Genomic DNA, 23,879 nt, shown 5'->3' on the forward strand with positions numbered 1-23,879 from the left:
GAACAAATTGTGCTGATTTTCTCATCAATTCGACCTTTCTTATTTACCGAAGTTAATGTTGCTTATTAATACTGTGTGGTCACCTTTTTATTACATTTTACACTAAATATTGTTAGGTTTAATTTTCAGGAAAAGTCATGGTAGCCTACCCCCATGACTAGGATAGGTATATGGCCAATTAGGCCCTGTTAGTAGCCTTAATTTTCTGGCTGTAAATAGCTTAATAGAATGGTGTTAATAAATAATTAGGTAAATTTTTAGTTCCAGCCAAATTTGGAAAAATGCAATAAAAATATATTTGTTGCATCAGAAATAGTGTGGTTTCAATGAATTTAACGTTTATTTTGACTGCAAACCAACCGATTTAGAGATTTACTATGTATACCCTAGTTCATCCCACCAATTATGGGGGACACCCTTTGGGAACCGGGGTTTTGGGTGGGGGAAGGGGGGGGAGGGTGTTGGGGCATTGAATGATATTTGCAATAAATGAATAATTAATGTTCCAGCACCCCTCCCCCATACCCCTAACTAGGCCTACCGGGGGGAGGGGGGTAGGGCCCCCCAGCGACCCCCCCTTAAAGCCACAGTAATTTTCAGGGCACCACAGAACCTAACAAACCCACCTAACCTAACCTAGGGGCCCTGTACCCCTACCGGGGGGGGGCTTCGCCCCCCCTGCGACCCCCCTTATGGCCACTAATTTTCAAGGCACCACAGAACCTAACAAACCCACCTAACCTAACCTAGGGGCCCTGTACCCCTACCGGGGGGGGGGGCTTCGCCCCCCCTGCGACCCCCCCTTAAGGCCACAGTAATTTTCAGGGCACCACAGAACCTAACAAACCCACCTAACCTAACCTAGGGGCCCTGTTTCGAACTACACTCACCCCCGAAGTCGTCCTCTTTTCCGCTACGAACAATCAACACGCGCACATCACTTGCCATAATCATAACAATCCTTTCGTGAAGGATATAAATCATCCTTCTAAGTACTCTTCCTTTAGATCCTTCCTTCGCCCCCCCTGCGACCCCCCCTTTAACCAGGGGTAAATTTGAATATATATATTTTGTTAAATCACTTCTTACCTTAAACGGAAGATGACGATGAAGATGTGGAAGGTTGTGGTTGACCCTCTTCTGAATCATCAAGTACTGGAATACGTTCAGCCTCTGATTAAAAGGCGAATCACATTTACCACACTGGACACTTAATGGTAATACGGAATGCTCCCTTAGAAAACGATTCACTACTTCAGGAGTTCCATTATAATTCCCATGAAATCGGCCGATCACATCAAAATAGGAATAACGACATATTTCACACAACCGTACCGGAGGATCCATGACAGTTAAGTGACGTGTGCTGAAAATATAGAAACCGGAACTTTTGAAAACCGAAAACAAACGACAATCACGGGTTTCTCCCATAATGAAATAGGGAAAAAAACAAAATACTATCGTTTACAATGTTATATTGCACGAAAAACAGATCCTTGAAACAAGACTGAGAGACCAATGAATCGTCCAATAATAACCCTTGAAAAGAACCCAGTAGTATTTAGATTGGAGGAGCGACATTAGTGGGAGGAGCAAATGCGCATTCAAGCAAATATTGTCACATTACGCAATGGGGCGGAGCCAAGTAAGATGAAAACAGACATACAAACGAACAAGAGCTAGGTCCCGTGGCAGCGTAAAGGTATACAGAACACTTAGAAATAAAATGCAGACCTACAATAACTGAATAATTATCTCTAAGTAGACATCAGCGTCAATAATGTATTGAGAGAAAGTTTTTTGTTATCACGTGCTTTACTAGGAAAATATATTAATATAATACATTTCCCAATTTGGTTGAATCTAAAACTTTACCAATAATTACTACTCAAGGATTACTAATAAGGTAATAATATCCTATTTTGGATGTATTTGTGGATTAGTTTAAAGACTTTGAAACCCCTCCACAGGCACTAACTAATCTTGGGAACACAATTTATTATCAATGGTAGGCTTACTGGGTACTTATCCAATTTTACCCTACATCCTACCCTAGGCTAGTATAAAGGGACATGGTATAGATGAACTCTTAACACCTCCCTGTTATATGATGAAGCAGCAAGGTAGGTTAGGATAGGTCTTATGCTTGTTTGTTTAACTGGTGACATATGGTTTTACACATGAAAATACTGAGGGAACATAGGAAATTATTAGAATTTTTTCAAGGGGTTCAATGCGTGTTTGTGACAAAAGTAACGTGAGAGGCGAAGGAATATGAATGCTGTACATGTACCGTTATATTTGCGGTTGGTGTTAGTGTTATTATTTACTGTCACTTTGTATCATATTTCACCTCCATTCCCACTTATTTTCCTCCATTTTGATGTCCAACCTCCCATAACTCATTTCATAGTTTAACTGCACTTTGGTGTTGAGTAGCCTCACAAGCCCTAACTCCAGGTTATGTAGCCGTAATTCATGAATCAAAAGGAAAACCAGGTATGGTTTTTTATTATTTTTTTTAGGTAAATATTCGCCTGATTCCAGTAGGATGAGGTGCACTGTCGCCATTACTTATGGTTCTTAATAGTGTCCCTTCAGGCCCAAGCTACACCCTCAGTTTAGCCTTCATTATAGCTTTGTTCTTTATCTCTTCTCTCTATTGCTTTCTAACCTCTTCAACATTAACCTTATGGGGCAACCAATTTAGTTACGATATAGGAAAAATTTCTCGGCAAATAACCAGAATAAATTCCAGAGTTTGTCCTTAACCTCATAGCCCTAATCAATCTAAATCTAAATTGAAGTTATGATGAGATTGGTGAAATGCTAGAGGTTTGAGAGTCGCTTCTATATGGGTTCTGCAGATTTTTCGTCAGTTTTATTTAATAATTTTCATATTTTTATTGAAGTTTAATTATATAAATATCTTTATTTATTCAGGATATCAATTCAGTACATAGATTATGGTTTAGGCTTACCCAGTGGCGGCTCATAGCTAAAATTAGTGGGAGTGTGGCTCCAGAAAATTTTCAGCCTTTGTTATGATTTTTTGTAAAAAAAAAAAAATGGTAGGTGTACTGTCTTGTAAAATTCATTCAGAAACTTGAGAGAATCCTGAAAGAACAGTATCAAACATTTTTTTTTTCTTTTCTTTTCTGTAAACAGCTGTTACTGTTCAAGCTTGATCCGTTCATTTAAAAATTAAGTCGTTCTTATTGTAGTTTGCACTAAAAGGTAAATAATTTTTCCCTTGGTTCATGGTTTTCAAGCACAACACACGTGGAGTAAAAAAACACAGTTTGTTCCGTAACTGAAATACAAACCACGCTATTTACATGGGGTAATTACTTCGGGGTAGCTGAATGACGAGCCATTAGAATTTTAACGAGGGTTTACTACCCCACTGTTAGATAGCGGGGTGTAGGGAGGGGTAGCTTGCTACCCCCCCCCCCCTTCACACACTAGTGAGGTCTTCACTTTACTTTACTTTTGGCTTGGGCGGTGAGCGGATGTGTCTGCTCCCTCCCTCTCTTTGACAGCCATTAATGCTTCTGTCTTTTACTTAATATATATATATAAACATTCGTTGTGTTTATGTATATATTTGTGTATAGAATATAGTAAGTTTCCTTTTCAGTGTTTGTGCCGTGTGTGTAGTGTACGAAACCGAGAGTGAAACTCCGGCGTAGTTCAAGGCCACCACGGTTTCACTAAATGGAGTGCGGTCTCTCCCTTGGTCCATCTGTTGTTCCTTCGGCTTCCGATAATTCGGCCGCCGTGGGGACTCGTCATCGCTGGACTTTCTTCTGTTTTCTTCGCTGTTCCTCCTTTCCTACGGAGAACTTGGATCCTCAGCGAAGGGAATGTGGGAGTTTAGTTTGACTACGGCCTCTCTCTCCCTACTCGAGGTCGTTCACCCCTTACTACTACTACGTACTACGACGGTAGCTTCTTTCCCGTTGTGGGCTGAGTTGCTATTCCGTTTTATTTGTCTCAATTATTTTTTAATGAAATCTAATTGTATTTTTAACTTTTCAGCTTCTGGGGAACACTTCCCTTCGGGGGTCAGTGGTTCTTACTATTTATGAACATTCAAATCAGTTACATAATCATAATTGTTTTAATTCTGCTTTTTGTTAAAGTTCTCGGCCCTCCCTCTTCTCCCGTAATGTCAGTGGGGGAGGAGGGCGCATACTTAATTTTTAATTCTTATGTTTTGCTATTCCCTTGGGGTTACTCTTTGGAGTTCCTCCCTGGGGAATTTCTGTTAAATAATTATTTAACCTTATTTTCCCAGTTAACTATGCAGTTTTCTTCGTTTGTCTGAAGTGTGCCAACGAAGCAGAGCTGTCCTGTTTGTGCCTGGGGAGTCTGCTGTTGTTGCCGTCTCTCTAGGACATCATCATGGGCGTTATCCCTTCTCTTGGAAGTTCTCCTGTGACAACTGTCAGCTCTTCAGTTCATCTTAGAATGATAAGGAGGTTCGCCTCCTGGGGTTAGGTAACTTCCCTTCTGAGGGAGGTTCCCTTCCCAGGTATGAGTTCTTCCCCCTGCAGAGGGGGAACTTCTCTACCTTAATATTCCTGGATGGGTTTCCTTGGCCCTTAGGCGGTTATGCTCTTGGTGCTGAGCGACCGCTCTTGTAACTATGCTCAAGGGGCTGAGCGGTTGTAAGGCCGGCCATGGAACTTGATGTGACTATGCTCTTGGTGCTGAGCAGTTGCTTCTGTAGCTATGCTCAAGGGGCTGGGCAGCTACAATATCAGTTTTGTGACCTGGCCACTCATAAGGGCTCCTCTTCGGAGGTTTCCTCCTTATAGGTCTCTTTTACAAAGTGTCACCTCTCTCGTTCGTGAGAGAGGACACTCATAGAGACTCCTCTTAGGAGGATTGTTCCGGATAAGGTTAGCTTGCTGATCCAACGGCCCTTAGGGGCACCTTCTCCAGTCTCTTCTACGAAGTGTTCTCCTCTCTCCTTCGCGAGAGAGGCCATTCATAGAGACTCCTCTTTGGAGGATTGTTCCTGATTAGAACAGCTTGCTGTTCAGTCACTAACACTTCGGTGTTTAGTGACAGGGAAACTTCGGCTTCTCGTTGCGCTCACCCTTCAGGGTCTCGTAACATTAGTTACGCAGAACCCTTAGGCTCTTGTAACTTTAGTCACTCCTACACTTCGGTGTTTAGTGACAGGGAAACTTCGGTTTCTCGTTGCGCTGATCCTTCGGGGTCTCGCAACTCAGGCTACGTTAGGCCTTTGGTCTCTCATTCCCTTAGTCCTGCTGACCTGCCATCTCCGTTCCTGGCTGCTGACTCGCTGTGGGCGCCCACATCTAAACCTGTCATTGCGCCTCTATCCCTTCAGCTCCAGGTTTAACCTCGCCCCCTCATGCTGCTGCTGTTCCAGACTTAACGCCTCAGCGCTCACTTGCGCACACGCACCTGTTCCTGTTTCGCGCCAGGGTTCCCCTGTGACCTCTCACTGCGCGCCAGCGCCCACTAGCAGTTCCTGATTTAGCCCGCCAGCGTTCGCCTGCGCACACGCGTGCTCTCCCATCGCGCGCAGTTCCTGATACAGCGCACACGCTCTCACCAACGCCCCAGCGCGCTTCTACAATTCAGCACGCAGTCCAGGAGGTGCCTAAGTTAGCGCACGGGCGCTCACAGGTACCTCTGGACTCTCCATCCAAATTGCGCAATCCTGTACGCACGCTTCCAGTTGCGCTCCCATCTCAACAGCGCACACCTGTGCGCCCGAATCCTGTTGGAGTTTTTCCTGAGAGATTGCAGGGGTTCACCAGTGGTTCAGCCTGTGGGGTCTCCAAGTCTTTTCTACGAAGGGCACCTCTCCCGTTCGCGGGAGAGATCTCTCATAGTGACCACTCCTTGGAGTATCAAGCAGTACTTCCAGTGTTGATCGCTGGCTCTGTGCTGAAGCAGAACTGCCTTGGTCCTCTTAAGGGGGTGCTCTGCCTTTAGAGACACATACCAGTTCCTGATCGTCCTGTCAGCTGATCCTTTAACCTAGCGCACAAGTGCGAGCGCATTTACGCATACACGCGCTAGCGCCGACGATCTTCTTATGCGTGCAAGCGCCGATGATCTTGTTGGCTGACTATCTTCTTCGCGCTCATGCTCTGACGATCTTCTTACGAGCGCGAGTGCCGACGATCATCCACGCACAGGCACCAATGGTTCCCCGCGCGCATTCGGCGTGCCCGCGACCCCGTACGCTCGCATGCCCACGCTCCCACGCGCGTGCGAGCATTTCTTTAATTTGCGTATCCATCGCAGCAGCGCACACCTGTATTCCCGCACCCTGATGCGCGCCCAGCGCACCCACGAGCTCCTCAGGGTAAGATGCCTGTGCAGACTGCGCAGCGCTCACCTGCGCGCTAACTCACCCTCGCGCTAGCACGTGGCTGTGCAATCGCGCCCTCTCCCAGTCTTTCCAGACACGCACCCCCGCGCTACTGCGCACTCGCGCCCAACAGTCTAGCATCAGGTTGCTGCGCGCCCGCGCACACGTGATCAATTGATTGCTCCCATCCAACCTTCAACCCTGCCTCATGCTCCAGCTCCTGCGCCCCACACGCCATCGCCATCTACGTGCCCCCGCACTCACTCACCCGCGCCATCTCCTACACGCGCTCATGCCATCAATCTCGCACACCTGCGTCCTTGCGTGCCCACGCGCTCGTGAGCACAAAATTCCTGCTGTGCACAATCCTTTCCAGGGCTCATCGCGCTACCACCAGCTCGATCTGCGCCCCGATCGCAAGCACGATCACGCACAAAATTTTACGGGGCTTCAGGCGGCCAGGTCATCGTCTCATTCCCCTCCCCACAAGCGCAGAACAGCGCGTTCGCCGGTGGAGGGGAGGTTTCCGGACAGGTCTAAGGACCCTTTTGTTTCAGCTACGTTTCAGGCGAACCCTCGTTTGTCAACTCCTCCTAGGGTTCGAACAATCCCTTTCCCTCCAGAGAGAGTGTCTGACAGCTCGACTGTCAGCCAGCAATCCGGACTTGGGACCATAGTCAGAGCTCTTATGCAGGCTATGAAGCCTGTGCTCGCTGAACTGTGTCACATATCAGGGGCAGCTCCCTCCCCCCTGAAGAGGAAGAAGAGGGGAGTCCCCTCCGCGGTGTCTTCTCCAAGGGCTAAACTGTCTCCCCGCAAATCCTTGCGCAAGGCTCCTTTCCCCAGACTTTCTCCCCCGCCACTGCGAATGAGGATTACCTATCCTCTGGGGAGTCGGACGAGCCGGTCCGTTCCCCCATCGCACCATTGGGGGAAACTCCGCCTGTTCCTGAGAATTCTTCTCAGTGGTAGAGAAGAGCCTGCATCCATTGTTACTGGAGTCCCGTATCCCTCCCAGGAGGGAACCGAAGGACTCGAACACTGTTCCTAAGTCTTCGGCAAGGATCAGACAGGAGCCAGCTAGTCCTTCGGAGAATGTCCACAAATTTACCCAGGAAGAGCCACTGGGGACGAGAGACTTTGCTGCTAGCCCTTCAGGAGGAGAACACCGAGAGTCAGAACATGCGTTCTGGCAAGTTCTGACCCCCAGGAAGAACCTCGTCTGGTTCCCAGACCCAGAGACCCCTCCTAGTGAGGGTAAGGACATGGTCTTGGACCAAGTCTATGGTCAGGGCCAGTGCAGCTTTGCCCTGGTCACAAGGGATGAAGAGTGCCAGAGACAAGGTTGAAGGCCCGCTCTCTAAGCTCACCTCCTCCAACAGATCCAGCGCCGATAACAAGCTCCTCCCTCCTCCTCGAGTCCATCAGAGGAGGTATTTCGAGATCCCAGAGGAGACTTGCTTGGGTCTTACGGTTCACCACTCCGTGGAAGAACTCACGCTGGGGGAGTCCCTCTAAAAAGACTTTCCAACCGCCACTTGTCCTATTTTCCTACTGAGATCCCAGGTCAGGAGAGAGTAGCGAAGTGTGCCATGCAGGCAACTTCGTGGCTTGACATCTGGTTGGGGTCTCTGGGCATCCTACGCGAAAGAATAGATCTCCTCGTTCCTTTCCCTGAATTGGAGGCTGTTTTCAGACACCTCAAAGGAATGGGGGGGGGGGGAGAGAGATCACGTTCTGTACCACAGGGCCTCAGGCCTGTGGTCAGAATCGGAAAAGTGCCTCCATATAATCGGCTAGTGACGAAGGCCGCTCTTCCTGGCCCTTCAACAGTGGCAACAAAGATCTAGCGAATCACTCTGGGGGGTGATGAGCGACAACACCACAGTAGTGGCTTACATCAACAAGCAAGGAGGTACCTTTTCAAAGCAGCTATCCCATCTTTCAGTAGAGATACTGAGATAGACCGAAGCCCACTCGATCCCTCTATCGACTCGCTTCACTCCAGACAAAGGGAATGTGCTCACCGACAGTCGGAGCAGAGCATCTCAGATAATGAGTATCAAGTGGTCCTTGGATCATCCAGTGGCCAACAAAGTCCTGATTTTGTGGGGTTATCCGACTGTGGATCGGTTCGCTACAGCGCTGAACTTCAAGCTCCCTCTGTATTGCCCTCAGGCTAAGATCCCAAAGCACTCTGACAAGATACCTTCCAACAACGATGGGACAGCACCAATGTGTGCGCTTTTTCCCCGTTCTGTCTGATGAGGAGGGTGCTCAACAAGACCAGAATATCGGTCAATCGCTCGATGACCCTTTATAGCTACGCTATGGCATCTTGTGGAATGGTTTCCGGACCTCCCGCAACTCCTAACGGAACTTCCGGGAGAACCCCCTCTGTGACACAAGCAAACAACCACATGCCAACATCTCCCTCAAAGCCGTAGCTTCGCTTCGACTTGCCCGAAGACTATCCAGCATCCCCTCACTAAGAGAGGATTGTCGCAACAAGTTGCGAACAGGATGTCTGGACACCTGCGCAGGTCATCCGCAGGGGCCTACCAGGCAAAGTGGCGAGTATTTTGGTGGTTGGAATCGTGAAGGAGTATCTCTTCACTCGATACCACTGTTCCAGCAAGAGAAAAGTTCTTCGTTTATTTGCGGAAAGAATGCGCCTTTTCAGTCTCGGCAATGAAAGGCTATCGCTCAGCCTTAAGGGTAGCCTTCAGGCTCAAGGAGTGGACATTCCTTCCTCGCTGGAACTTTCCCTACTCATACGAAGATACGATCTTACCCGCCCTCAGTCAGGAGTGAGACCTCCTCCAGAGCACTTGGTTCAAATTCTCAGACCTCTTAGGAGGCCTCCCTACGAACCATGTCGCCAGGCTTCAAATTGACACCTAACTCGAAAGGCGGTGTTCCTACTAGCTTTGGCCTCGGCCAAGCAAGTCAGTGAACTTCATGGTCTCTCGTATGACATCGCCCATGCAAGGGGATGAGGGGAGGTAATGTTCATAATCGTCTCTTGAGTTTGTGGCTAAGACAGAATCCGAGAGTGCCGGATCCTCGATTCGACTCTTTCTGGATTTCGAGCCTTCGTTCTGTAACAGATGCCCCAAACCTTCTCCTACTGTGTCCAGTAAGGAGTCTCAGGTTATATCTCAAAGAACGGCTGCATTCGTCCCCAAATGTAAGCTTTGTTTGTGAGCACTGGGAGAACAAGAGGAGGGTCACCAAGAATACCATCTCCGCATGGATTCATAGGGTGATCCATCTGCCCCTGAATCCTAACCCTCCTCCGTCATGTCGCCTTAGAGCGCATGATGTAAGGGGTGCAGCAACGTCCCTGACCTTCAAGAAGATCTTCTCAAGTGACGCAGGTTCTACAAGTAGGGGTGGAAGCGTCAGATGACCTTCACAGCCCACTACCTGCAAGACGTGACTCACAGGAGGCTCGATACGTTCTCTATTGGCCCTGTGATGGATACACAATAGCTGGTCTAACCTTAGGCTCCTTAATGGACAGGTAGCAGAGGTTGAGGGCATTGTTACCCGGTCTTAGTCTGTGTGAATGAAAAGATTTGTCAGGCCCTTATTCTTTTCTTCATCCTCTCCTTCCTTGGAGAAAGCAGCATCCTGGGTTCTTCGCATAGCTGACAAACCACTACAGGTAAACCATGCTTCCTTGTGTTCCTAGTATTAAGAGTAATACTGTCATGTCCCCATACCCTAACGAGGTGGTATTGGGAGAGTTCTAGCCTAGAATTCCTTTGGAAGAACTCCAGGTCAACTTCCTAGGACGAGTCACGCTCTTCACCTTCACATACAGCGTATGTAGGCCGCAGCAGTTTCACAACAATGCTAGCGAGGCACGGGGACACTTTATTTCTCGAGTACTTACACACTCAAATATTGAGTCCCCGGGCAAAGCCAAAAGCCAGTATGGCAGGTTGAGTCACCCCATGTAAATAGCGTGGTTTGTATTTCATTTACGGAACAAATGACAAATTCGTAGATAATTTGTATTTTTCCTAACTATACAAACCTTAGCTATTTACACATATTTGCCCACCAGCCCTGTCCCCCGGGATAATTCCTACCTCTAAGCAAAGTGAAGCACTCACTAGTGTGTGTGAGGGGGGGGGGGAAGTAGCAAGCTACCCCTCCCTACCCACCGCTATCTAGCGGTGGGATAGTAAACCATTCTAATGGCTCGTCATTCAGCTACGCCGAAGTAATTACCCTATGTAAATAGCTAAGGTTTGTATAGTTAGGAAAAATGCAAATTATCTACGAATTTGTCATACTTTCCACTAGCACTGCTCTCTCCCTTGCAGACTGGTGTGCAGCTTCCAATGTGCACATGCCACTGACAGCCAAAAATCACACCGGTGGAACTGTGAAGTGCACAGTTCCATACCAAAGATATTTTTTTTCTTTTTAAAAACTGAGAGATGGGTACTGACATTATGCTTAAGGATTATATATTGTGCAAGTATACTGTAATCTAAAAAGAAAAAAATCCTTATACTGAATGTTTTTAATAATAGGGGTGCTGAAGTTTCATAGTGCCCATACACAGGCCACCACTGGTCATAGCATTACAACATCTCACACATGGTAGTCTACTATTAATTTTACAGTACTTGATTACAGCATCTCTTTGGCATCCCTTTGAATGGCTATCTATGTCCCAATTCTTTTCCTTTGGGCCAAAATTTATAAATTCATTAAGATATTACCATAGCGCAAAGATTTGGAATGTCTATATACTGTAGTACTTTTTTCTGTCACGGCCGACTGCCTCTGTAGATGTGTTCCCCTAATGAAGAAATTAATAAAAAATTTTGGTGTATTTATTGGTACTTTGAACAGTTCTGATGAAAATAAGCTATTTTGCAAAAATCCATACTTTTCAAAAAGAGACTTTTTAAAATTCTAGCCTAAAATATTGCTACCTAACCTGACTCTCATCTCCATGTCTTTTCATAGGGGTCCTACATCCTCCTTGTTACTTACCCTTCTTTCACATACTGTACTTTGAAACAATATATCCTTTGTAGAGCAAACACCAATTGAGAGAAGGGTTATAGATTTAAGTAATTTATTTGTTCCGTAACTGGAATACAAACTACGCTATTTATTAGGGGTATTACTTTTGGCGAAGCTGAAATGACGAGCCATTAAAGTTTACCGAGGGTTAACCACCCACACCGCTAGTTAGCGGGGGGTAGGGGGTTAACTTGCTACCGCCCCTCCTCATACACCTGTGATTTAGTTCCCTTTACTTTTGGCTCAAATGATGTACGGACATGGCCGCTTTTCATCCTTCGCATTGTTTTGGACTGCCCTTAATCTGTTATTTGCTTTCTCTTTTTCTAGTGTGTGTTTGCGTGTTGACTTCTGTGCACCCGCCCTGGAATGACTGGCCAGCCCTGCGAAACATTTATGTCGGCGTTGGGCACAGATCCTCACACCCTTTGTCTCGCATGCAGAGGTCAACGGTGTGATTGTGATAAGTGTAATGAGTGTAGGGAATGGTCTGCCTCCCACTGGGAGAGGTTTGGTCGATGACGGAAGAAGAAATCTAAGCAGGATTTGTTCCTTAACTGAATACAAACCACACTATTTACATGGGGTAATTACTTTGGCGCAGCTGATGACGAGGTAGCCTGCTACCCCTCCACCCTCACACACACCGGTGATTCGGCCACTTTACTTTTGGCTTGGAGAGACGACAGACCTGTCAGCGCTCTCCTCTCTTTTGACTGCCATAATTCTTTGTTTGCTTTTTCTTACAGTGTTTGTGTGTGAAGTTGGCCTCTATTATCATCATGCGCACTTGCCCTGGTCTTCCCGGCCGCCCTTTTGGAACCTTTATGTTGGCCGTGGAGACGGATCCACACTCCTTATGCCCTCAGTGTTGGGGCCAACGGTGTGATAGTGCTAATTTGTGTATTGAATGTAGGGAGTGGTCTACCTCCCAGTGGGAGAGGTTTGCCCGGCGACGTAAGAAGAAGGCTTTAGCCTTCTTCTTACGTTGATCTCCTTCCGAAAGTTCTTGGGAGAGAGAAATCCTAGGTCTTCTTCTCCCGCCGCCCATTCCTCCTCCGAAGCTCCCGCTCGGGCGGCCTCTTCCGAGAGGCCGGCGAACGGTAGCGTAGACCGTAATGTTAATATTGATGACCGATCCCGTGGTAAGGGAGAGGCCGCTGCCTACCATAGCGAGGCGGCTGCCCCTCCCCCTCGGAGGAGATAGTTATGTCTAACAAGGATCTTTTTCAGCTTTGGGCTTCCTTGGGGCTACAGGGTTCGCCCTCCAAGGCAGCCCTGGGGGTGCAGCCGCCGAACAATCGTCAACTACAGCAGAAATAGATCCTCTGTCTGTGGTTGACGTAGTTGTTTCGGAAACATCCCATGGATCTGTCCAAACACCTGCTGTGGCTGAGGTAGCTGAAGGCTCTGTCTCTCCTTCCGAACACACTTTGAGGGAGGAGCGGAGTCCTACGGTCTCTCCATCCACTGAGATTCCCTCTCGAGGGAGTTCTCTGGTAGAGACGCCTCTTCAGAGGCCCTTTGATGGTCAGCTTGCTGATCCCATGGCCCCTCGTGGGCGTATAAGGCGGAAGGCTCGCCCTCGCCTTCGCTGTAGAGGTCTTCCTTCTCCCTTTAAGGGGGTTAGGAGGCGCCTCTTTGGCTCGTTGTCCCCACAATCCTCTGCGGAGGAGACGACTCGCCGCTCTCCTGTCCTGCCAGCTATCACCCTAGACCTCTCCGGGGATCGTTCGCGTTCCCCTTTGGAGGATGGTCGTCCGCCGGGACAAGGGTCTCCTCAACCATCTACATCGAAGGCTGCTGATGCGCTTTACGCGCCCCCTGAGTCTGCCACGGCGCATTCCCCAGGCCCTTCGGGGTCTCAGGGACTTGAGCGCAAAACTGCGCCTCTCGTCTCTAAGCATAAGGCTCTGCCTGCGCCCGTTGCTGTTGTTCCTAATGTTGCTGACAAAGCGCTTTGGCGCTCACCTGTATGCGTTCGCGCCCCCGATCCTGTTACACTCCAGGGTTCCCCTGCGCGCCCACGCCCATCGACAACTGTTCCTGATGCAGCGCGCAAGCGTTCAAAGGTCCCTGTGCGCCCACCTTTACTAACGCTGCCACACCCCCCAGTTCCTGTTATATCGCGCACGATTCCAAAGGTGCCTGAGTCGGCACACAGGCCTGTGCCTGTGTTCAAGGCAACAGTGAGCGGCCTGTGCCTGTGTTCAAGGCAACGGTGAGCGTTCCTCATGCCGTTCGCAACCCGCGGCCTCCGAAACAGCCTGTTCCAGATATGCGCTATGCGCGCCAACAATCGCCAGCGCAGTTAACAACCTCACAAGCGAATAGGGCAATCCCTCCCAACCGTCGCCCACAGGTCTCTCGGGATTCTGCCATAATTCTATCGCCTTCGCGGCGAGTTCTCCCAGACACGCGCACAGGCGCCCCTGTCATATCGCGCCCTTTCAGCTCCCACCAGGTCACTGCGCGCCCGCGCGTTTGGGTGGTTCATGATTGTCGTACACCGACTCCTTCACCATCACGTTCTCGCGGCCTTATTCCGGCCCGTTCTCCAAGGCATGACCGCGCCATTGATTCATATGCGCACCATCGTACAGTCGCCCACGCCCACGCGGGTGCGCGCGCGATTTTCCAGCATCTCCCGCCCACGTGGGCGTGCGTGCGATTGGGTTCGCGCTCGCGATATTCCAGCCTCGCGTTACACTGACGCAACGGCCCTGTGCCGGGCCCGGTTCACGAGCCCCAGCGCGACCTCCGGCAGGCGGATTCTTCCTTGTCTCGCTCCCCCCCTCCGTAAGCGCAGACCAGTGCGCTCGCCAGAGGGGGGCTGCTCCCCGGAAAGATCTAGGGATTCTTCTTTTTCAGCCCAGAAGGCGAACCCTCGTTTGTTAACTCCTCCTAGGGATCCATCGGTCCCCTTCCCTCCGGAGGGAGTGTCTGCCAGCGCCGCTGTCAGTCAACAGCCGTGGTTTGATACCCTTCTCAGAGCTCTTGTATGGGCTATGAAGCCAGCCGCCTCTGACTCGGGTCGCGAACCAGTGGCAGTTTCTTCCCCCCTGAAGAGGAAGAGAGGAGTTTCTCCCGTGGATCTTCCTCCGAGACCTAGGATATCTCCTCGCAGATCCTTGGGCAAGGTTCCTACTCCTCCTCAGGCCTTCTCGCCTTCCCCTGTGGAGGAGGAATACCCCTCCTCAGGGGAGTCGGTCGGAGAGGATGTCTTCCCCATCGCACTAATGGAAGAAGTTCATCCCCCTCCCGAGAGGTCTCCTCGTCTTGAGGTGGAAAAGGAACTACCACCTTCGCTTTTGGAGTCCTGTATTCCTCCCAGGAGGGAATCTAAGGACTCTAAGACTATTCCTAAATCGTCGGCCAGGATCAGACAGGAGCAGCCTAGGGCGGTCGAGGATACCCACGCGTCCCCCCAGGAAGAGCCCTTGGGGTCAGGAGACTTCGCTGCAAGTCCTTCGGGAGGCGAGCGCCAAGAATCGGAACATACATTCTGGCAAGTTCTGTCTCTCATGAGGAGTCTAAACGGGATCCCAGATCCTGAGGTCCCTCCTCGTGATGGGCAGGACACAGTCCTGGATCGTATCTTTGGCTCTCATAGGCCCTCCAGGGCCAGTGCAGCTTTGCCCTGGTCTCGGGGGATGAAGAGTGCCAGAGAGAAGATCGAGGGACAACTCGCGGAGCTTGCCTCCTCAAGCAGGTCGAGTGCCGGGTATAAGCTCCTCCCTCCTCCTCGAGTCCGTCAGAGGAGGTATTTTGAGATCATTGAGGAGCCTTCTTTGAGTCTTCCCCTGCACCATTCTGTGGAAGCCCTCACTGGGGGAGTCTCTCTTGAGAGACACTGCTACCGGCACGTGTCCTTCTCGGCCACTGAGATCCAGAGTCATGAGAAGGTCATTAAGTGTGCCATGCAGGCCGCTTCATTGCTAGACTTCTGGCTGGGTTCTCTGGGCATTCTGGTGCGGTCCAAGGATCTGTCCAAGGAAAGCACCAGGAAAGTGCTGGAGACCCTCCTCCTCTCAGGCACTCGGACCATCGAGTTCCTGTCCCACCAGGTTACCAGCTTGTGGGCCAACACGATCCATCAGAAGGTCCCCAGCGACGAAGCTAGTAGGCTCAGACACACTTCTGTCCTCAGCAAGAGTCTGTTCGAGCCTAAGGACGTGGAGCGGACTGCCGAGAGGTGGAGGCAGTCCAATCAGGATTCCCTCATCCATAGAGCCCTGACATCAAGGCCCTACAAGCCTCCGGCAGTACAGTAGCCCCGTCCTGCCAAGGACACGAAGAAGACAACCGTTACAGTGAAGCCCAAGGTGTCTAAGCCCTTTCCTGCCAAGGGCAGAAGGGGCAAGAAGTCCTCCAGGGGGAGCAAGAACCCTAGGGGTACCGGCCGAGGCCAGAAACGCTAGGGGTGGCAGCAACTCGGGGCGGATGCCTGGACGATCTCTGTGATCTCTCAAGGGTATTGCATCCCGTTCACAACATCTCTACCTCCCCTGACAGCGGATCCAGTGTCGCTGAGCTCTCTTGCTATGGGGTCGGCAAAAGAGCAGGCCCTTCGGGCCAAAGTCCAGACCATGTTGGAGAAGAACGCGCTCCAGGAGGTCGTGGACTGGTCCCCAGGCTTCTACAGTCGACTCTTTTCTTGTGAAAAAGGCGTCTGGAGGCTGGAGACCAGTCATCGATCTCTCGACACTGAATGGGTTTGTCAAACAGACACCTTTCAACATGGAGACGGCAGACACGGTCAGGCTTGCAGTGAGACCGCGGGATTTCATGTGCACTCTGGATCTGAAGGACGCGTACTTCCAGATCCCAATCCATCCGTCTTCAAGGAAGTACCTAAGATTTTGCCTAGATCACAAGATCTACCAGTTCAAGGTGTTGTGTTTCGGTCTCTCCACAGCACCTCAGGTGTTCACCAGTCTTCACCATCATCTCTTCATGGGCACACAGGACCGGTATCCGTCTCCTTCGTTACCTGGACGACTGGCTGGTCCTGGCAGACTTGGAGGTATCCCTTCTCCACCACCGAGACAGGCTCCTCGAGGTTTGCCGGGATCCGGGGATCGTGGTAAACCTCGAAAAGTCTTCTCTGCAGCCCTCTCAGAGGCTGGTTTATCTAGGTATGATTATAGACACCAATCTCCACAAAGCCTTCCCATCAGACGAAAGGATTTCAAGGCTGAGGAAGGTCACGAGACCTTTCCTCACTCGAGAAGAACTCCCAGCCCAGTCGTGGCTTCGTCTCCTCGGTCACCTTTCCTCTCTAACCCGCCTCGTTCCCAGCAGTCACCTCAGGATGAGATCCCTTCAGTGGCGACTGAAGTCCCGGTGGAGTCAAGGTCTCGACTCCCCGGACATCTTGATCCCAATGGGATCGGCGGAACGGTCGGACCTGGAGTGGTGGGTGGCAGAAGAGAATCTGCGAAAGGGAGTGGCTCTTCTTGTCTCCCCCCCAGATTTGATGTTGTTTTCGGATGCGTCAATCAAGGGGTGGGGGCCCCAATTGCTGAAGCACAGGGCCTCCGGCCTGTGGTCAGAATCAGAAAAGTACCTTCACATAAACCTGCTGGAGATGAAGGCCGTCTTTCTGGGCCTTCAAAAGTTCCACCAAGTCCTGGCGGGTCACTCCGTAGTGGTGATGAGCGACAACACCATGGTGGTGGCTTACATCAACAAGCATGGAGGTACCTTTTCAAAACTACTGTCCCATCTTGCAGTAGAGATCCTGCGCCGAAGTAATTACCCCATGTAAATAGCTAGGTTTGTATCGTTAGGAAAAATACAAATTATCTACGAATTTGTCATATTTCTCCTTCGAAGGTTCCTTCAAAGGGGGAAAACCCAAGGCCTCTTCTTCCGTCTCCCGACCCTCCTCCGAAGCTCCTACTCGTTTGGTCTCTCCCAAGAGATCGTCGAGTAGTAGTGTAGACCAATTTAATGTCGGCCAACCACGGTCCTCGAGAGATGGTGTGGCTTCCCCTAGCGAAGCGCCCCCACCTCTCCCTCCGGGTGAGGCCTTGTCACTAACTCCTTTATTACAGGTTTGGTCGTCCTTGGGGCTCTCAGATCCACCCTCCAAGGACACATTGCTGCAATTCATCCACAAGGGTGCTACTGTGCAGGAGTCATCGTCGCCGTCGGAGGTAGATCCTGTGGCCCTTGTTGATGTTGTGGTGTCAGAGATGTCACCTATGATCTCATCCGACTCCTCTGCCCCTCCAGACTCTCCACCAGTTGCTGCCGACTTAGTTTCCTCCATTCCTAATCATCCTTTGAGGGGGAAACTAGGTCTGTCTGTCTCTCCTGCGAGTGTTTCTCCCCCCTGGTTTCTTCCTCCAGAACCCCTTCTGCTAACGTAGCCACACAGTGGTGTCCCACACGGGAGAATCCCTTTCCTGAAGTTTCACGCCTGGAGGCTGCCCAGTCACTCCTCAGCAGCAGAGGCTTTTCAGGGAAGGTGGCTGAGCATATGTCCAGGCACCTGCGCCAATCTTCCACAAATTTCTACCAAGCAAGATGGAGAGTGTTTGCAGCTTGGTGTAGAGGGCGAGGCATGTCTCCACTCGATCCCTCTCTTCCATTAGTGGCAGACTTCCTTGTGTACCTCAGGGAGGAAAAACTACTCTCAGCCTCGGCAATTAAAGGCTATCGTTCAGCCTTAAGCCTCATCTGTAAACTGAGAGGGGTTGACCTTTCCCCCTCAGAAGATATCACCTTGTTGATTCGAGGTTTTGAGAGATCTTGCACCCCAGATGTGATGAGACCACCACCTTGGGACGTGTCCCTGGTCTTACGCTCCTTGAAGGGTCCACCCTATGAGCCCTTAAATAGGACCTTTGACTACTTCCTAACCCTTAAGACCATCTTCCTAGTAGCTCTGGCCTCGGCAAAAAGCGTCGGTGAACTACATAAAAAAGCGTCGGTGAACTATATGGTCTGTCCTACAAAGTCACCCATTCTAGAGGATGGGGGGAAGTCTCGCTCAACTTCATGCCAGGCTTTGTGGCCAAAACTCGGAATCCTTCATCGGCCAATGAGAGGTTTAGAGAATTTTAATTTTCCAGCCTCAATAAGGTAACACAGGATACAGACCAATTGCTACTGTGCCCAGTCAGGGCGCTAAGGAAATACCTGAAGCGCACGAAACCTTTCAGACCACGCCTCCGTCATCTCTTCCTCAGTACCAACAAGGTAAAGAAGAAAATCTCTCGCACCACCATCTCTTTCTGGGTCAAGAAAGTTATTGCGAGAGCCATTCACGGAGACCCAGCGGCAGTTCAACCCAAAGCCCATAAAGTTAGGGCAGTGGCTGCCTCACTGGCATTTAAGAAAAATTTTTCAGTCTCCCAAGTCTTAAGTGCTGGAGTCTGGAAACGCCAATCTACATTCACCACTCACTGTTCAACTGATGTGACACATAGGTCTCTTAACACCTTTTCTATAGGGCCTATTGGAGCAGGTCAGCAGGTGCTGTAGCTACCTTACGCTCTTTCAGGGGACAGTAGCCATTGGTCGAGGATTATGTGTTACACTAGGTTTTTAGGACATCCATCTATCTTCTGCGCTTCCTTCTCCCTCCCATCTGGGTATCCTAGTCTGTAGCCAGTTTCAGCTGGACTCGCCAATGGAAATAAGGTATGAAACTCATCTGACTCCTCTCGCATGGTATTAGTTATACTCGTAGTCACGAGGGTTCCCCTTTTCAAAGTCGAGGGAATCCTAATTATGAAAGGGTCCGAGTAGAATGTTCCTGACCCTCTTCATCCTGAAACATTTGTTTCCACGTAATTACAAACTTTCAGTCGTGTTAAGATTATGGGGATCTACAAAGAAAAGTTTAACGGGAGATTTTTTCGTCAAAAGAGTCTAGTCTGAGGACTATCTTCCCTAGGAATAGGAAACTCCTTGACCACCCTGGCCTCAAGACTAAGTCTCCTATAGTAAATAATGAGGGTTTGTATCAAGTGTAGGAACAAATGACAAAATTATAACAGAGCTTGTATTTTTCCTAACATACAAACCCGAATTCTTTACACAAATCTTCCCTCCGTCACTGCCCCCTAAAATGGTCCCAGCTAGAATCCATTAAAGGTATTCAGTAGCTACTTACTGGCAGTCCCCCACCACTAAAAGGTGGATAACTACTGCTTTGTTAAGGTTTTCAGCTGTATTTTTCCAGCTTGCGATAGAATATCTCCTATAGTAAAGAATTTGGGTTTGTATGTCAGGAAAAATACAAACTGTTATAAGTTTGTCATTTATGTATGATAGGATTTTATGTCTTTAAGTTATTAGGTCTTTAACCTCTGCATTGACACAACCATGCATTGTGAAGTTCAGGGGTTTTGTTTGTGCCTTATCACTTCTTACCATTTATATGGAAAAATTATGATTGTAATCAACATAAAGTTCATGTTAATACAGAGTAATCTCAATGGTTGATGAATGAAATATGCATTCTTCTTCTTATGTTGCCAGAACTAATAGGCTTAAGTAACAGACATTAGTGAGTGAGAAAAACTACAAATAATGCCTGTACCCTGTTTCCTTATATAAGAAAAAAGAACTTGGATATTTCAGCTTGAGAAAAATTTAATAGTATTCATATTTATATAAAAGAAAATAAATTAAAGCATTCACTCTCCTATAACTCCACCATATATAAAATATTGAAAGCCTTTAGTACACAAGGTCTTGAAAATTCACTTTCTGGGCTCCGACCCGTGCCGCCCAGTGAAATGTTCCTTTTACATCATTTCTAAGGCAAAAACTGCTATAAATTTACCAGAGAAAAATTTGTATAGGAATGCTAGGTTGAACCCAGCTCGCTCACCTTAATAAGGTGTCGGTATAATACTGGGGCGTGAATTAATCACAACCAGAGGCCTTGCACCATTTAGATATCTCCTGTCAATATCCCCAAACAGCGAGGTGCCGTTCAACATCCTACTACTACTAGCAATCTCATGCCAGTGACGTCACTCCTTTATATAGCACGCGCTATCAAACCCTTATTTTGCCCTGGTGTGTGAATTTCGCTGGTTTTTCCCGGATTTACCTCAAGATGTCGGATTCCACTGTCACTCCATCTAAGTTAAGTACCAGATCTATGAGTTTTGAGATTATGGAGGGGGCCTCACCCTTTTTTACTTATATTATAACAGTTTTATTTTTCACGACCCCGCGTGGGTCTTTCATGGCGCTTGGCTCCCTCCTATCTCTCTCTCGTTTCGTTCTTAACGCTTTTCAATGAGTCCTCCATACTGATTGTTTCTCGTTATGAACTTTCTGGGTATCCACGGTTCACACACCGTATTAATTTATTATATTGATGTCCTGTTATTACGATAACAGTTATTACGATATAAGTGAGCGTATTCTCGTTAGGTTGGCATGCCTGGTCGCCTTCGGGCGTTTCTATTCCATTACAGTAATATTATTACTTGGATTATTTACGTTCGCATGCCACGGACTTGCTTCTCATTTTAACGTCATTTGTTTTTCTTGCGTTAGCTCGAGGGTCTTTCATGAGTCAGCTATTAGTTTTTCATTTTGTTAGCACTTCACTGACTTTGTGTTATGTTGGTAGCCCTGCCTACTCCCAGCGCCGTCAGGCTTGATTCTCCTGTCTCATGTTTGTTCCCGCGTTTGTTTTATGATTGATGTATAGTTAATTTTATTATCATCATCCAGCATGCCTTCCTATCTTATTTTACCATGTGCTATGTTTATTATAGTGTTATTAGTCTTTCCACGTGATCATATCAATCGTGGGTCTGGCAGGTTGGTATACCTGCTATCGCCCCACTCCTAGCCTCCCTCCCGCCCGATACCCCACCCCAGGGTTACCTCCCTCTCTCTCTCCCAATCGAGTTAAGAGTCACTATGTTGCGTTATGATCCCCTCCCGGGGCCTTTTCCTTTCTTTGCATGGGCGGTTCCCGTTGATCTGTGAGGCTTGCTATTATTATACATTAACGTACATTACTTACTCTTTTGTACTACTCTACCCGGTCGTAGTCGTTTTCTTTCCGTCTCTCGTTTGGCCAACGATCGGGGGGAAGTTTTCTGCTCGGTCCGTGGTACCTTGTCATGTTATGTTATTTTATTGAGTTGTGTACGTGCTACTCCCTCTCGGTCCCGCACTTCACGGACCCATTAAAGATCCCTTCCCCCTCTATAGTGTCCCGCACCTCATGGACCTCATATATATATATATATATATATATATATATATATATATATATATATATATATATATATATATATATATATATATATATATATATATATATATATATATATATATATATATATATATAAGGACTTTCATTACGGGATCCCCGGACGTAGCTTTTATACATTACCATCTGGTCGAGTTGTTTAGTTGAGCCTCCGGAGCCAACGTTACTCATTATTACTTGGATTAACTTTATATATTAGTCACATATATATATTATATATACGATCCTAGTTCTCGACCTTCCCTTCCTTCTTTTGATATGATCACGGTTACGGTCTGACTTATTTTTATTATTTATACAATCAAATAAATCTTTTATCATGATATTGATATATTTAAGCACTCCGGGCCTCCCGGGGCCCCCATTTTTCTTTCATTCAAGATACTTGAAGTATATATATAAAAAATTTTTATCATGATATTGATATATAGATAATTTAAGCACTCCGGGCACCCCGGGCCCCTAATTTGCTTTCAGTCAAGATACTTGATATATATATATAGGCCTATATATATATATATAAGATTTTTTATCATGATATGGATATATATAAATTTTTAAGCTCCGGGGCCTCCGGGCCCCTTAATTACTTTCTTTTAAGATACTCATGTATCTTTTATCTTACAGACTGTACTCCGTGCGATGACGGCATGTGCCGCTGTCCTCCATCGACCCTGCGGCCATGACGTTTGTCGTTCGCACGCTCACTGTTCCGTTCAAGTGGATGACTTAGCTGTTTGGCATCCAGACAATTGTGTAGTCTGCTACAAAATGACCTCCACTCTAACATCTGACTCGGTGAGTACAGACTTGTAGGGAGTTATAATAAATTTTGATGGTTTATTTTAATCATAATTATCATTTTTAAGGCCACAGTCCTCTGGACTTCCCCCATGCCTTTCACTTCGGGCCTACGAAGTCCTTGGACTTCTCCACTTTTTCTTTGGCACAAATATCCCTCGCTAATAGTCTGTTCTTTTTCAGAGCACCCAACTTGAAAAAGACACAGCTCAGGCTACCCTCAAGATCTGGATTGGTGGGTTCGCCCGCAATGTGAAGGCCAAACAGCCTTATATCCTCTCTGAGGATTGGTGTTCCCGCCTCTACGCCCATGCTAAAACTTCAGCTGCGGTCCCCAAAGAGTTGGCGGACCCTATCATCGAGAGGATCGAATCTCTTCTTCTGGCCCCGGGCCAAGAAGAGACGGGCGGCACCCTAACTGAAGACGTCGCTACCCTCAACCACGATGTGGAACCCATGGCTCTGGATGATCCCGACGCAGGTAGGGACGTAGGTGAGTCAGGTGGTTCCCGGGCTAAGATTCCTCTCCCTAGCCCGGCCTTCTCTTCTACTTCAGAACACTCTTCTTTTCATGGGTTTCCAGGGACAACCGGGACTGATCTCAGTCCCCGGCCTGTTCCCCCCAAGGTGAAGGCTCATCGTAAGCCTTTATATAAGACTCACAAGTCTTCCAAAGACCACAAGTCTTCGAAATCATCATCCTCGAAGGCTAAATCCTCCTCCACCAGTCTCTCTCAAGACCCAATTGCTGTGCCCTCAACCTCCCACGGAGTAGCCTCCGTTCCGGCATCTGTTCCCCCCTCCCCCCCCCCCGGCGGAATCATTTAACGCGGTGGAGTTTTCAGAGAAACTGTTTGCTCGTTTTGAGCCGGTGCTATCGTCTCATACGCAGCAATCGCAAGAGAGGATAGCTTCTGTGGAGAGCCTAGTTCAGGGACTCATGCGCTCGGGGCTACCACCGCCACAACAGCAATACCCCATCCCCGACGCCTCCAAGCTTCCTCCTTTCAATAAGAATAACCCTTGGAGGTTAGCATTGCATGCCCCCTTCTCGGAGGGTATGCTGTCAATTGAAGGTTTCGGTACCCGGCCTCTTACGGACTATGAATTCTACCCGCCGGGTCTTGAATTCCCCTTCCCCGGCTACGCTCGCCTCACAGAAGAGGCTCTGATTCAATTAGATAAGGTCCCAAAGGAAACTGTTATTTTTCCTAAAGAACAGGCACAGTCTGTCTTGGTCCGAGAGTTCAATGAGTGGGACTGCTTGAACACAATGATTACGGCCTACAAAAGTTCATATACTATGTTTGTGGCCAACGACCAGACCCCTACCCCATGTGCGACCAAGATCATAGAGTCGGTCTTTCAGGCTATCAAGGACGAGAAGCTTTTACCTCAACTCAG

General features: G+C 48.4%; 1 long non-coding RNA gene across 1 annotated transcript in view; it reads left to right on the plus strand.

Annotated features, from left to right (window-relative positions):
• The first annotated feature begins 7 nt into the window (after nt 1–7).
• Nucleotides 8–23,879, plus strand: part of LOC137643541 (uncharacterized) — a 29,772-nt gene continuing 5,900 nt past the window's right edge. Inside the window, exon 1 of the long non-coding RNA XR_011044997.1 lies at nt 8–51. This is a non-coding gene — a long non-coding RNA (uncharacterized lncRNA). The remainder of the gene's footprint in view (nt 52–23,879) is intronic.

This window comes from Palaemon carinicauda, chromosome 7 (genome assembly GCF_036898095.1).
Source record: "Palaemon carinicauda isolate YSFRI2023 chromosome 7, ASM3689809v2, whole genome shotgun sequence".
In the NCBI taxonomy this organism is placed as follows: Eukaryota; Metazoa; Arthropoda; class Malacostraca; order Decapoda; family Palaemonidae; genus Palaemon; species Palaemon carinicauda.